This window comes from Gossypium hirsutum, chromosome D02 (genome assembly GCF_007990345.1).
Source record: "Gossypium hirsutum isolate 1008001.06 chromosome D02, Gossypium_hirsutum_v2.1, whole genome shotgun sequence".
NCBI lineage: Eukaryota > Viridiplantae > Streptophyta > Magnoliopsida > Malvales > Malvaceae > Gossypium > Gossypium hirsutum.
In genome coordinates this window covers 44,803,615-44,817,686 of record NC_053438.1, presented here as the reverse complement: position 1 = coordinate 44,817,686, position 14,072 = coordinate 44,803,615, and the positions used below count along the sequence as shown (strand labels likewise).

The window sequence follows — 14,072 nt, the reverse complement described above, 5'->3', positions numbered from 1 at the left end:
ATCCTCTGTCCTTTACTATAGCATTTTTAGTTGTTTACTTGTTCGCTTATGTTTTATTCATGTGATTATTCTCGAATTTGCCATTGTATTTTTATTCTTGTTTTGTCATAGCATTTTCCATTATTTATCAGTTATTCATATTACACACATCATTATTTCTTCAAATTACCCCTATATTTTTATCATTATTTTTGTCATAACATTAATCATACTTCATTATAACAACTCAACCATTTTATACCTAACCAATCCTTGTGGAGAAGATCTCACTTATAATTTTATTACTGGATTCGACGTGTATACTTGGACAATTCGCATATTATTTCACATGCAACATGTTTTTGGCACTGTTGTCGGGGATTGAGAATTGGTGAAATTTTGTTTGTTATGTTCTTTTGTTTTCTAAGCTTTTTTTAACTTGGTTGCATCTAATTTCTATAGGTTTACCGTCAGTTTATGAGAAGAGGCATCCCTGCTAACAAAGAGTATCCTTTTGACCCAGAGATTGAAAGAACTTTGCGAAGGAGAAGAAGAGAGATACGTAGTATGGCTAGGGAAGGGAATGATCCTGGTCTCAATGATAATCAAAATGGTCAAGATGTTAATCCTCATGTTCCTTGTGTGATATATGATCAAGATAGACTAATTCAAGAACATGTTGTTCCAATTTTATATGATTTGAATCCAAGAATGGTAAGACCACACATACAAGCTCAGCATTTTGAGTTGAAATTGGTAATGTTTCAGATGTTGCAAATAGTAGGACAGTTTGGGGGTTACCCATTGAAGATCCAAGACTGCATTCAAAACTTTCTTTAGAGGATTGTGACCCGTTTAGGCAACAGGGTGTTCTTGAAAATGCTTTCTTACTTAAATTGTTTCCATACTCTTTGAGAGATCGTGCAAGAGCATAGATGAATGCTTTGCCATCGAGAATAGTGGCATCATGGAATGATCTTTGCTAAAGATTTTTGCTACAATATAACCCAAAAAATATGAATGCCAAGCTTAGAAATGGTATTACGTCTTTTCTGCAATCAGAGGATGAAAAACTGTATGAAGCTTGGGAAAGATTTAAAGAATTACTACGGAAATGTCCGATGCATGGGTTTCAACACTGGACTCAGATGGAGATGTTTTATAATGGGTTGAATGCACATACAAGTATGGTAGTTGATGCTTCTTCTAATGGTACTTTGTTGGATAAATCTTATAATGAAGCTTATGAGATTTTGGAAACAGATTGCCAACAATGATTATCAAATATCCTACCAAGCGAGTTGGGACTTGTAGGACAATTGTTAGCACTGTGGATTTTAATGCAATCACTTCATTGATTGATCAAGTATCATCTTTAACTAATATGATCAAAACAATGAAGAGGTCAACTCAAGTTCAAGAGATGAAATCAGTCGAGCTATTGTGTGTTTATTGTGGGAAAGACCATGTGTTTGACGAATGCCCATCGAACCCAGCATCTGTGTGTTACATGGGTAATTTCAATTGGAATAATAACTCCTATTCCAATACCTACAATCTAGGGCAGAAGCAACATCCAAAATTTAGTTAGAATAATCAAGGTGCAGGGAATTTTAGTAATGGTGCAAGATAGAATGCCATCAATACGCTACCTGGTTATACTCAACTTATGCTGAGGCAGAGTGCCCAACAAGGTCATACATCGGTCCCTTCATCATCATCACCTATTGAAGCTTTCTTGAAAGATTATATGGCCAAGAACGATGCTGTGATCCAGAGTTAAGCTGCATCCCTTCGAGATCTGGAGAACCAAGTGGGTCAGAGAGCAAATGCTTTAAATTCGATACCTCAAGAAGCTCTGTTAAGTAATACCAAGAATTCAATATCACAAGGGAAGGAGCATTGTAAGGCAATCACTATCAGAAGTGGGACCCAAATGAATGAAATTGTTAAAGATGCATTGCAGAAGAGGTAAATTCAGAGTGCAACCATGGAAAGATTTTAGAAACATCTAAAAATCACACTACACCTGGAAAGGCTAAACAACAGACCGGTGTAGCGAAATCAGATCATTTTTCCCATAGAAATGCTATAGCAAAACTGTAACGCTCAGGTTTGTGCAAGTGTAAAGTATCGAGTTATCGTCTCTACAGGGATTGTGCTTGTGGTAAGCCACTTAACTTGTAAAATTATATTAACAATTAAAAAATAAGTAAAAACACAATATAGTTGAGAAGTGGTGTCTAAATTAAATTGAATGCAATGATCCCTAATGCAAGTTTTTCTATATATACAGACTATATGAATGAAGTAGATTTTAGCAAAATTAAACACAATTTGCAACAATTATAACATAAATAAACTAGGATAATTACTTTAATTAAACTCAATTTATTTTCATCATACTTAAAAATATTCGGAAAAACATTCCATGACAGCCCGATCTTTCATGAGTTTGGAAACCAAATTAGGTCCTTTTGGAATTCTTTTCTTAGTAAATACGCATTTTACTGATCCTTATTTGCTAAGGGTTTCTTAGCATTCGTGTGAGGTAACAGGGACGTGTTAGGTTTGAAACAATTTAATCATACAAATCTAAAAACTATGCAAATAACAGAGCCTGGTTAGGGTTGTTACGCAACCTACAATTTAATCGGGTTAGGATCTAAATTGAACATGCACATTTCAATTCTGCGTCCATTAGCCGTCGTCTAGTTAGGATCTCTCAGCTAATTCAGGTGCATTTCAATCACGTCTGAGCAAAATACAGACTTGATTTTAATTGAAAACATGATTAATTGAGGCACAAACATTATTAGCATGAATCAAATAAATATTATTTATTCAAAATAATCATCCTAGCTTAAATAAAATTAAGCTATCATTATTGTAAACAAGAACAAAGAACTCATAGAAAACATCTTTAAATTAAATCAAAGAAGAGAAAGATTAAACCCAATTTAGAGTGGCTGTCACCCAAGACTCTGACTGACGAGGCTCCTTCGCTCCTTTGCTTAACTCCTTTACTGATGGCTTTCCAAGGTGGCCAACCAAGGGTTATTTAAGAGACTAGTTTGCTGCAATCCTTATGCAAGGATGATGATAGGTGTGAGAGCTAAGAGAGTTGAGAGAATTGAGAGAGCAGAGAATGATGAGAAGTGAGGGATGATAGATGAATGAATGAGAGGGTCTTATTTATAGGTTAGGAGAGGGGGATAGTTTACTAAAAATAGGGGTGTTCATCCTTTGAAAAATCTCCCATGGTTCACCGGTCATAAATCAAGAAAATCAAGCTAATTTTTCCTTGATTTTTGGTCAATTTGGATGCCACAACAATTCAGGACTGAGACCCAGTCAACTGCAAATCTTCAGGTAAATCTCAAATTTCTTCAATTCTTCCAGGACCTTGTATAATTAAACCAAAAGTTAGTCTATAATCAGCCATGTGCAGCCGAAAATTGGGTTGGCTTGGTCCCCACTTGGACGGTTTTGCAATTAGAAGAAAATCCTTAGACCTGCCAAAAATAGCAGATAGTTTAGATTAAATCAAAGAAGAGAAAGATTAAACCCAATTTAGAGTGGCTGTCACCCAAGACTCTGACTGACGAGGCTCCTTCGCTCCTTTGCTTAACTCCTTTACTGATGGCTCTCTAAGGTGGCCAACCAAGGGTTATTTAAGAGACTAGTTTGCTAAAATCCTTATGCAAGGATGATGATAGGTGTGAGAGCTAAGAGAGTTGAGAGAATTGAGAGAGCAGAGAATGATGAGAAGTGAGGGATGATAGATGAATGAATGAGAGGGTCTTATTTATAGGTTAGGAGAGGGGGATAGTTTACTAAATATAGGGGTGTTCATCCTTTGAAAAATCTCCCATGGTTCACCGGTCATAAATCAAGAAAATCAAGCTAATTTTTCCTTGATTTTTGGTCAATTTGGATGCCACAACAATTCAGGACTGAGACCTAGTCAACTGCAAATCTTCAGGTAAATCTCAAATTTCTTCAATTCTTCCAGGACCTTGTATAATTAAACCAAAAGTTAGTCTATAATCAGCCATGTGCAGCCGAAAATTGGGTTGGCTTGGTCCCCACTTGGACGGTTTTGCAATTAGAAGAAAATCCTTAGACCTGCCAAAAATAGCACATAGTTTAGATTAAATCAAAGAAGAGAAAGATTAAACCCAATTTAGAGTGGCTGTCAACCAAGACTCTGACTGACGAGGCTCCTTCGCTCCTTTGCTTAACTCCTTTACTGATGGCTCTCCAAGGTGGCCAACCAAGGGTTATTTAAGAGACTAGTTTGCTGAAATCCTTATGCAAGGATGATGATAGGTGTGAGAGCTAAGAGAGTTGAGAGAATTGAGAGAGCAGAGAATGATGAGAAGTGAGGGATGATAGATGAATGAATGAGAGGGTCTTATTTATAGGTTAGGAGAGGGGGATAGTTTACTAAATATAGGGGTGTTCATCCTTTGAAAAATCTCCCATGGTTCACCGGTCATAAATCAAGAAAATCAAGCTAATTTTTCCTTGATTTTTGGTCAATTTGGATGCCACAACAATTCAGGACTGAGACCTAGTCAACTGCAAATCTTCAGGTAAATCTCAAATTTCTTCAATTCTTCCAGGACCTTGTATAATTAAACCAAAAGTTAGTCTATAATCAGCCATGTGCAGCCGAAAATTGGGTTGGCTTGGTCCCCACTTGGACGGTTTTGCAATTAGAAGAAAATCCTTAGACCTGTCAAAAATAGCAGATAGTTTAGATGACCAATAAATTACTTTAACAACTTTAATTAATCAATTTACTCAATCAATTAAATCTAATTTTTATTAATGAAATATTTAAAATGAGTTATTAAAATATAACATTATATTTTATTATTTAATTTAATCATGCATGGCCCACTTCATAGATTAAAAATATAATATGCTTAAATTAATATCGAATAAGTCATTTTATGCTTGAAAACTATATAATAAAAAATAAAATCACATTGTAATAATTTTTATGTCCTAATTTCATATTTTCACATATTTCATTAATTTAATAAACAATTACTTGGTTTTAACAACAATTTTAAGTAAAAAAGTGATGAATTATATAGGAAAAATCCTATATACTTTTCCGTTTACACCCCCCAAACTTAAATCATTGCTCATCCCGAGTAATGTTCGTACGCATCACAAGGTCTTGCTAAGGCAAATTTTTCTGAGAGTGCAAATAACATCAATCTTCGTCTCATAATCATGCATCAATAAATTCATGCTCATAGATCTTATTTATTAACAAGTAACTTGTATACAAACATTTTAAAAGTTTTATTCTAACTTTCAAGATATGCCAACATGAATCATAGTTTGCATGTATGTCACAGCCATAGATAATATTCTTCATTCAACACAATTTCTCATCAATCAAGCAAAATAATCATATTTATGATCTTTATATGTTGAACTTAGTACTTCCTCTCCACTAATGTAGGTGACATAATCATCAAATCAATAGGTCTTTTATAAGGTTATAATGGGGCTAGGTTAAAGGTAGGGATTTTAAGAGATGGGGCATTACGGTTTCAAAAATCTTAACTTTTAACTTTGTCTTGGATTTCTTGATATTCAACTTTTTTCTTCAAGTGAACCTTTGAAACACCCCCAAACTTATTTTGAACTCAAGCTCATACATTTCTCCTTTTTGAAGACAAAGCGAACTTTTCTTCGCTTTTTTTTAAGCATGAGCACATACATCTTTATGAAAAATTTCCTCAAATGTTGATTCCCACGACACTTAAGATAAGATAGGTGCACAAAATTAGGATAATTTTTTAAAAAGGTGGTAATTGGCTTATAATGTAGGTTCATTGCAAACACAGGCCTTAAAGCCCAAAATTATGGTTTCAAGGGTCTAATATAGTAAGGTGGGCTTGAAAAGGCTCAAATGATCTAAAGAAAAATGGTGCCTATATCATTTTAGATTTTTATGTACCCTAGGATTTCACCTCAAGAAAGTTACTAAGTCAAATTCTAAAGATATAAACCTTCATGCATGCCTGATCTAAAGAGAAACTAAGTTTTCATGGTAAACATTACCTAGGACTAAGATCATAAAAACATTTCATTCTTCATGATAACATACAATCACTAGATGAAATCGCCATCATACTTCCATAAAAGTTATCTTATTAAAAAGAATTTCTCTAATCATTCATTTATTAAAGCATTCTTATGAAATAAACGATTGAATCATACTTGAAAATTTTAAAATTTGAGCAATTTATTTGCCTTACCCCCTTTAAAAAGAAGAAATCTCCTCATTGCAAGAACAAAGTAATGAATGAAAATTGAACACCAGGTAGGGTTGTAAAGAAAGAGAGGTGAGTCATTAAGATAGCTTAAATACCAAGTCTTTTCTAATAATTCAATCCTAGACATGTTCATTCCCATTACCACATCATTTAGTCTTATTCTTTCTAAAGAAGTATTTATTCATGCTTGCTATGTTTTATTTTGCAAGATTAAATCCTAATTACTAAAGAAATAAATTCCTAAAGACATAAAAAACAATTAAATAAATAACATGACAAGAATCCCCCATTTTATTTTTCTGACTCATTCCCCTTGTCTTTTTTAGTTCCATCTCCGCTTGCATCGTCAGTATGTTCTATCCATGTCTTAAAGATAGCATCTGCGAACTCAGGAACAAAAGTGTTAGAGATATTCTTAAAATTATTTCGAATTGAATCATCCCTAATTTTTGCATATTTCCAGTAAGTTTTTTGTTGATTGTGCATGAATTTGCACATATCCATCAAAATTAACAGCTTCAATTTCTTTGAAGTACTTCCAGGATTCGGCATTGGAGTCGTAAATTCTGGTTCAACACTTAGCTTGACTGGTTCTTCTTCTAGCTCAACCCTTGGTTCAGAGTTTTCAGCTCCTTTAGCTGGTTGAGGACTATTTGGTTCCTTATCAGATTCTTCTTCTTCAGTGTCTGTAACTGAATCAGCTTCAGTTTCAGTTTTATTTGTTAACTCATCGATTTTTGGCTTAGTTGGTTCCTCTTGCTTGCCTTGGTTCGGCTCATGCACTCTCTCTACTAACCTTTCAAGATCATGACTTGTAATGCACCCTTGAACGTACTGCCCCTTCAGATTTGCTTGTGTTTTAACACAAGCCCTTAAGCAAAGTGAAGTAATTAATAATGGGAAAGAAACACTTCCTGTCTTCTTTTTAGCACAATTATGAATCTCCTTGAGGATAATTTTCCCAACATTAATGGACTTTTCTATCAAAATTGCATATAACAAGAGCATTCGTTCCATCGAGATGGTGGAACTATGTGAGATAGGCATAAAACTGTAGCGAACAAAATAGAACCATACCTTCGGTACTAGTTTTCAGTATTCTCTTCGACAATAATGGCTTCTAAACTTTCTTATAATCCATTAGGATCCCAGATTTATCACAACATCAAAGCACTTGTTGAAGAAAACCCCAGTTGATATTGTTCATCATTGGGTAGTACTCATATTCCTCAACATCAGGTAAATTAAACAAATCATTGATGGATTTAGAAGTAAGAGGTACCTTTTTCTTTCGAACGATGACTTCAGTAGCATCTTGTGTAGTCAAACTAGCATCGAATTCTTCAACTAGTTCATCATCGGGAAGTGAACGAGCACCACAGAATTGTTCCCACATGAGAGCATTGATTATCTTTCTAATTAGCATAGGGACAACCATCACATCATTGCTCTTCAGGTTAAAACCTTTTTCCGGCATCATAGGTTGATGCTTGAAGATTGAATCAAATCCCTCTTTCACTTCTTCATCGATTAAAATCAAATTTTCAAGAGTAGTCTTTGACGATCTAGTTTTCTTGTGAGACATGGTATTTTCCCGAAAATTTGGCAAAGTTTTTGTTTGCAGAGGCAGAAAGAAATGGCAAAGAGTTGCGGCAAGGGTGACAACGTGCGACAACAATGGTGGTGTCCAGTGGCGGCGTCGATGCTCTGACAATTCTCTTGCGGCGACACTAAGTAGTTTCGGCAAAAGAAAAGAAAGAGGCTAGGGATTTCTTTTAGGATTTGAGGCTTGCGGCACAAAAAGAGAGATTTTAAGAAATTTTAGGGTGTAAGCATAATGCTTTGAGGGATATGAAAATTAGTAGAATGAAGAGGGGTTTATATAGGGAAAAATTAGGGAAACATATAACAAAAATTTAGCTACATTAAAGTTACTTGGGCGGCAAGTAATGGGTGTGACGGCAAGGGTAAAAATTTTTTTTCCTCCTTTTTGCTGACTTGGGCCTCAAACTCAGACTGTATCTTCAAAGAAAATTTTATTATTACTTGGGCCAAACTTGACCCCCTTTATTAACATAAAAAATTTAAATTAAACAAAATAAATTAAACGAGAAAAACCATTTTAAAACTTAATTAGAAAGCTTCTTAAAAAATTACATTAAATTAATTCTCAGGAAAGGTTGGAGGGGTCACAACGGTCCCGCTTAAGTTCCAATCTCCTTAGACAAAATTAATTAAATGTACTTAATTAAGAAAATAAATTCTAATGATTTATTTATTTTCAAGACAAGTTTATGAAAAATCAAGGGTCTGTTAATTCGAACGAGGATTCAACTTGCTCAACTTTACCATCCTTGTAATGTTGAGACGTTGACCATTGACTTTAAACATACCTCCGTAATTATCGTACAATTCAATAGCTTCATAAGGATAAACTCGGTGGATGGTATAAGGTCCTTTCCATCAGGATTTCAGCTTCCCAGGAAATAACTTCAGCCTTGAATTAAACAACAACACCTTTTGACCTTCTTTAAACTTGGGAGGTTGTATATGACTATCATGCCATCTCTTTGATCTTTCTTTACACATTTTGGCATTCTCATAGGAAAACAACCTCAGCTCTTCCAACTCATCAAGTTGTAACATCATTCTCTCACCGGCTTGCTTAAGATCAAAGTTCAACTGCTTCAAAGCCCAGTGAGCTTTATTCTCCAATTCTAATGGCCAATGACTTGTCTGTCCAAAGACTAACCGATAAGGAGTCATTCCTAACGGAGTCTTAAATGTTGTTCGATAGGCCCATAATGCATCATTGAGCCTTCGAGACCAATCTTTTCTGTTAGGGCGTACTACCTTTTCAAGGATACCTTTGATTTCACAGTTCACTCTTTCAACTTGTCCATTAAACTGGAGGTGATAGGCAGTAGCAATCTTGTGCTTCACATCATATTTGTCAAGCAACCACTTAAGTCATTTGTTTAGAAAGTGAGAGCCTTCATCAGTAATAATAGCTCTTGGTGTCCCAAATCGTGTAAATAAATGCTTATGAAGGAATCGCATGACTACCTTAGCATCATCTGTAGGGTATGCTTCAGCTTCAACCCACTTGGATACATAGTCCACAGCAACTAAGATGTATTTGTTCCCATATGAATAAGGAAACGGGCCTAAGAAGTCAATACCCCATACGTCGACAATTCAATCTCTAGAATGTTTGTCAAGGGCATCTCATTCCTCCTTGATATATTTCTAGTCCTTTGGCATTTATCACAGTTCTTCACATAAGCATAGGCATCTTTAAATAGTGTAGGCCAAAAAAAACCTGCTTGCAAAATCTTTGCTGTAGTACGTGAACCACCAAAGTGTTCCCCACTTGGAGATAAATGGCAATGATATAAGATCTCGGCAATCTCACTTTCAGCTACACACTTTCGGACTATATTATCTGCACACTGTTTAAACAAAAATGGATCCTCCCAAAAAAAAATATCGCCTATCATGAAGGAATTTCTTCCTTTGTTGGTATGACATTTCTCGAGGAATTATTCCACATGAAAGATAATTGGAAAAATTAGCAAACCAGGGTATTTCATGAAAGCGACTTACCTCAAATAAGTGCTCATCTGGGAAATTCTCATTGATAGGCACACCAGACTGGGTTACCTCATCTTGCTCCAATCTTGACAGATGATTAGCTACTTGATTTTCAACACCTTTTCTATCTTGGATCTCAAGGTCAAATTCTTGGAGTAAAAGTATCCAACAAATTAGCCTTGGTTTTGCATCTTTCTTCGTGAGCAAGTATTTAATGGTCGCATGGTCAGTAAATACTCTAACTTTGGTACATATAAGATATGAACGAAATTTTTCAAAAGTAAAAACTATAGCAAATAGTTCCTTTTCAGTTATCGTATAATTTAGTTGGGCTCCCATCAAAGTTCTACCTGCATAGTAAATAGGGTGGAACACTTTACTTCTTCTTTAACCCATCACAGCTCCAATAGCGTAATCACTTACATCGCACATCAACTCAAAAGGTGAGTTCCAATCAGGTGTAACGATTATTGGGACTGTAATTAACCGATTCTTTAGATTTTCAAAAGCTTCCAAAGATGCTTTGTTGAAATTGAACACTGTATCTTTCTCTAACAACAAACACAACGGCTTTGAAATTTTTGAGAAATCATTGATAAACTTTCGGTAAAAACTGGCATGGCCTAAGAAATTTCTGACTCCTTTCACATTAATTGGGGCTGGTAATCTTTCAATTATGTCCACTTTTGCTTTGTCAACTTCAATTCCATTCTTTGAGATCTTATGACCTAAGAAAATCCCTTCCTTGACCATAAAATGACATTTTTCCCAATTAAGGACAAGATTCGTCTCTTCGCATGTCTTCAGTACCTTAGCCAAATTACTCAAACAGATATCGTAAGTGTTACCAAAAACAGAAAAATCATCCATGAAAACCTCAACAAAATTTTTGACCATATCAGTAAATATTGTCATCATGCATCGTTGAAAAGTTACAGTTGCATTGCATAAACCAAAAGGCATTCGCCTAAAAGCAAACGTACCATACGGACAAGTAAAGGTTGTTTTATGTTGGTCCTCTGGGGCTACAACTATTTGGTTATATCCTGAATATCCATCTAAAAAATAACAGAATTCATCACCTGCCAGTCAATCTAACATCTGGTCCATAAAAGGCAACGAAAAATGGTCCTTCCGAGTGGCTTTGTTCAGCTTTCTATAATCAATATAGATTCTCCAACTGGTAACAGTTCTTGTAGGAATTAACTCGTTATGCTCATTCTCAACAATCGTGATTCCACCTTTCTTCGACACACACTACACCGGACTTACCCACGAACTATCTAAAATAGGATAGATGATTCTTGCATCTAACCATTTGATCACTTCTTTTCTCACAACTTCTTTCATACTATGATTGAGCCTCCTTTGCCCATCAATTCGAGCTCTTTCACCTTCTTCTAAAATAATTTGTGCATGCAAAACGAAGGGATTATACCTCGAATATCAGCTATGGTCCAACCAATTGCTTTCTTAAATTTCTTTAGCATAGCAACTAGTTGCTCCTCTTGATCTTTCGTCAGTTCTGCTGAAATAATCATAGGTAAAGTAGAATAATCACCTAAATACACGTATTTCAAATGGGAAAGAAGAACATTTAGTTCGAGTTTAGGTGGTTCTTCGATTGACAACTTGGGTTGCACAAATTCTTTGACTTTCAACTCAACGGTTCAAACCGTGTGGATTGAATATAATTTCTCATATTGGCTTTCATCAAAGCCATGTTTTCTTCACCTTCTTCATCCCCCAAAGGGTCAAGATCTAAAGCTTTCTCCAATGGATCTTCTTCAAAATTGCTTTCCAAAGAAACCAAGGTTTCTATTTCTTCCATAACTAAACACTCCTCTGTCGGGTCCGGAAATTTCATTACTTTAAGAATGTTAAAAGTTACCTGATCATCTTGAACTCGCATGGTGAGTTCACCTTTCTGCACATCAATTAACGTTCTTCCTGTGGCTAGAAAAGGTCTCCTAAGGATAATTGGTACTTCCTTATCTGCTTCAAAATCTAAAATAATGAAATCAGCAGGAAAAATAAATTTATCGACTCTTACCAAAACATCATCAATCTTTCCTTCGGGATATGCTAAAGATTGATCTGCTAGCTGAAGTGTCATAGTTGTAGATCTTACTTCACCTATCCCTAACATTTTGAAAATAGACTTAAGCATTAAGTTGATACTCGCTCCTAAGTCACACAAAGCTTTACCACAGTAAGATTCACCAATGTTACAAGGTATAGTTAAGCTTCCTGGGTCTTTTAATTTTAGTGGCAGTTTGTTCTGCAGGAATGCACTATACTCCTTTGTCAAAGAAAAAGTCTCTTACTCACTTAGTCATTTCTTGTTGGATAGTATATCCTTCATAAACTTCACATAATTTGACATTTGTTCTAAAGCCTCCACCAACGGAATATTGATGTGTAACTGCTTCAGAACATCCAAAAACTTCTTAAATTGCACCTCCTATTTTTGCTTCTGTTGCTGCAATCTTTATAGATATGGAGGTGATGGAACTTTCAGTTGAACCAAACAACTTTTCTTAGTAGGTAAATCTACATCCAAAGAAGATGTTAAAATATCTGATGGCACTAGGTCAGGGTTTACCTTGTCAGGCTTTGCAGATTCTAATTCCATTGGTGTAGGAACTTCAACAGCTGATTGACTTTCCTCCTTTTCAACATGCTCGTCATCGACATCAATCAATCATGGTTCCATAGTCTTTCCACTTTGCAATGCCACTGCCTTCATATGTTCTTTACCCAAATTTCTTGGATTCTCAGTATCCCTTGGCAAGGTTCCTTGTGGTCTATTACAAAGCTCTGTAGCTAACTTACCCATTTGGTTTTCCAAATTTTTCAGTGTTGCTGCTTGGCTTTGGATCAAAGCGTCATTATTTGCCATGTACGCTTTCAACAAGTTCTCAAAATTGTTTGATGCCTCAACTTAAGGTGGTTTTAGAGCTTGTTGATTAAACCCTTGAGACTACTTGGGTCTTTGCTACAATGAGTTGTTGTTTGGTCTATTTCCTTGGTAGCTCTAAGAAAATTTAGGATGATTACGCCATGAAGGATTGTAGAAGTTGGACTAGAGTCCTTGTCCATTCCTATTTTGATATGATTCCCCATATAGTACACTGACTCGGGATTTGATGGAAAATTCTCAAAAGAATAACCTTCGCTACAGTACACACAGGACACTACTTCAAACGGACTTGGTGGCTGAGCTGCAAAATTATTAGTACTATTAGTAGTTAACTGTTTTAACATAGAGAAAATAGACGATACTTGAGCCGATAACGAAGTGAAAGAGTCAACTTTATGAACTCTTGCTACTTGTCTTCCTGAAGTTGTTCGATTTGTTGGCCATTGATAGTTATTACTCGTGATCCTCTCGATGATCTTATAAGCCTCATTATAAGACTTAGACAAAATTGCACCATTAGCGAAAGCATCTACCATCAATCTTGTATGTGCATTGAGACCATTATAGAATGTCTCCAACTGGATACAATGAGAAATCCCATGATGAGGACATTTACAAAGTAACTCCTTGAATTACTCCCAAGCCTCATACAGAGACTCGTCATCTAGTTGCTGGAAAGTTGTGATCTTGTTCCTCAACTTAGCATTTTTGCTAGGTGGGAAATACTTATCCAAAAATCTCTCTACTAATTCTTGCCATGTAGATATGGAACTTGGTGGCAATGAATTGAACCATGTTCGTGCTCGATCTCACAATGAGTACAGAAACAACTTCAACCTTAAGGCGTCTTCAGTCACATCTTAAATGAATCACTCACCTCCATGAACAATTGAAGGTGGAGATGTGGATCTTCCATGGGCATGCCACTAAATTGACCCACCGTTTGTAGCATTTGAAACATCACTGGTTTCAATTCAAACTGGGTTGCCTCAATATATGGCCTTCTAATTCCTGGGTTTAACTCACTGAACAGTGGCACATCATATCGGGAATGAGGATGGGATTTCGAACATAATCAGCTTCATTACCTTGGTCTTGATTCTGATTTCCAAGGTCCATCTGGACTTGTCTTTGAGCTGTTCGTTCACGTCTTCTTTGTCTAAAAGTTTGCTCAATTTCAGAGTCTACAGGGAGTAAATCGATAATTCGATCTATGCTCATAAACACCTGCGAAGAAAATCACAAAAAGAATAAGTTAGTGATGTTAAAAC

The 14,072-nt window shown here is 35.7% G+C and overlaps 2 non-coding genes across 2 annotated transcripts; one reads left to right on the top strand and one right to left on the bottom strand.

Moving 5' to 3' along the window:
• Positions 1–1,004: 1,004 nt before the first annotated feature.
• On the bottom strand, positions 1,005–1,111 carry LOC121215070 (small nucleolar RNA R71). Its single transcript, XR_005910804.1, has one exon. It is a non-coding gene; the product is annotated as a small nucleolar RNA R71 (small nucleolar RNA).
• Positions 1,112–13,395: 12,284 nt separating this feature from the next.
• LOC121214945 (small nucleolar RNA R71) lies at positions 13,396–13,502 on the top strand. The gene has a single exon (XR_005910681.1). It is a non-coding gene; the product is annotated as a small nucleolar RNA R71 (small nucleolar RNA).
• The last annotated feature ends 570 nt before the right edge of the window (positions 13,503–14,072 follow it).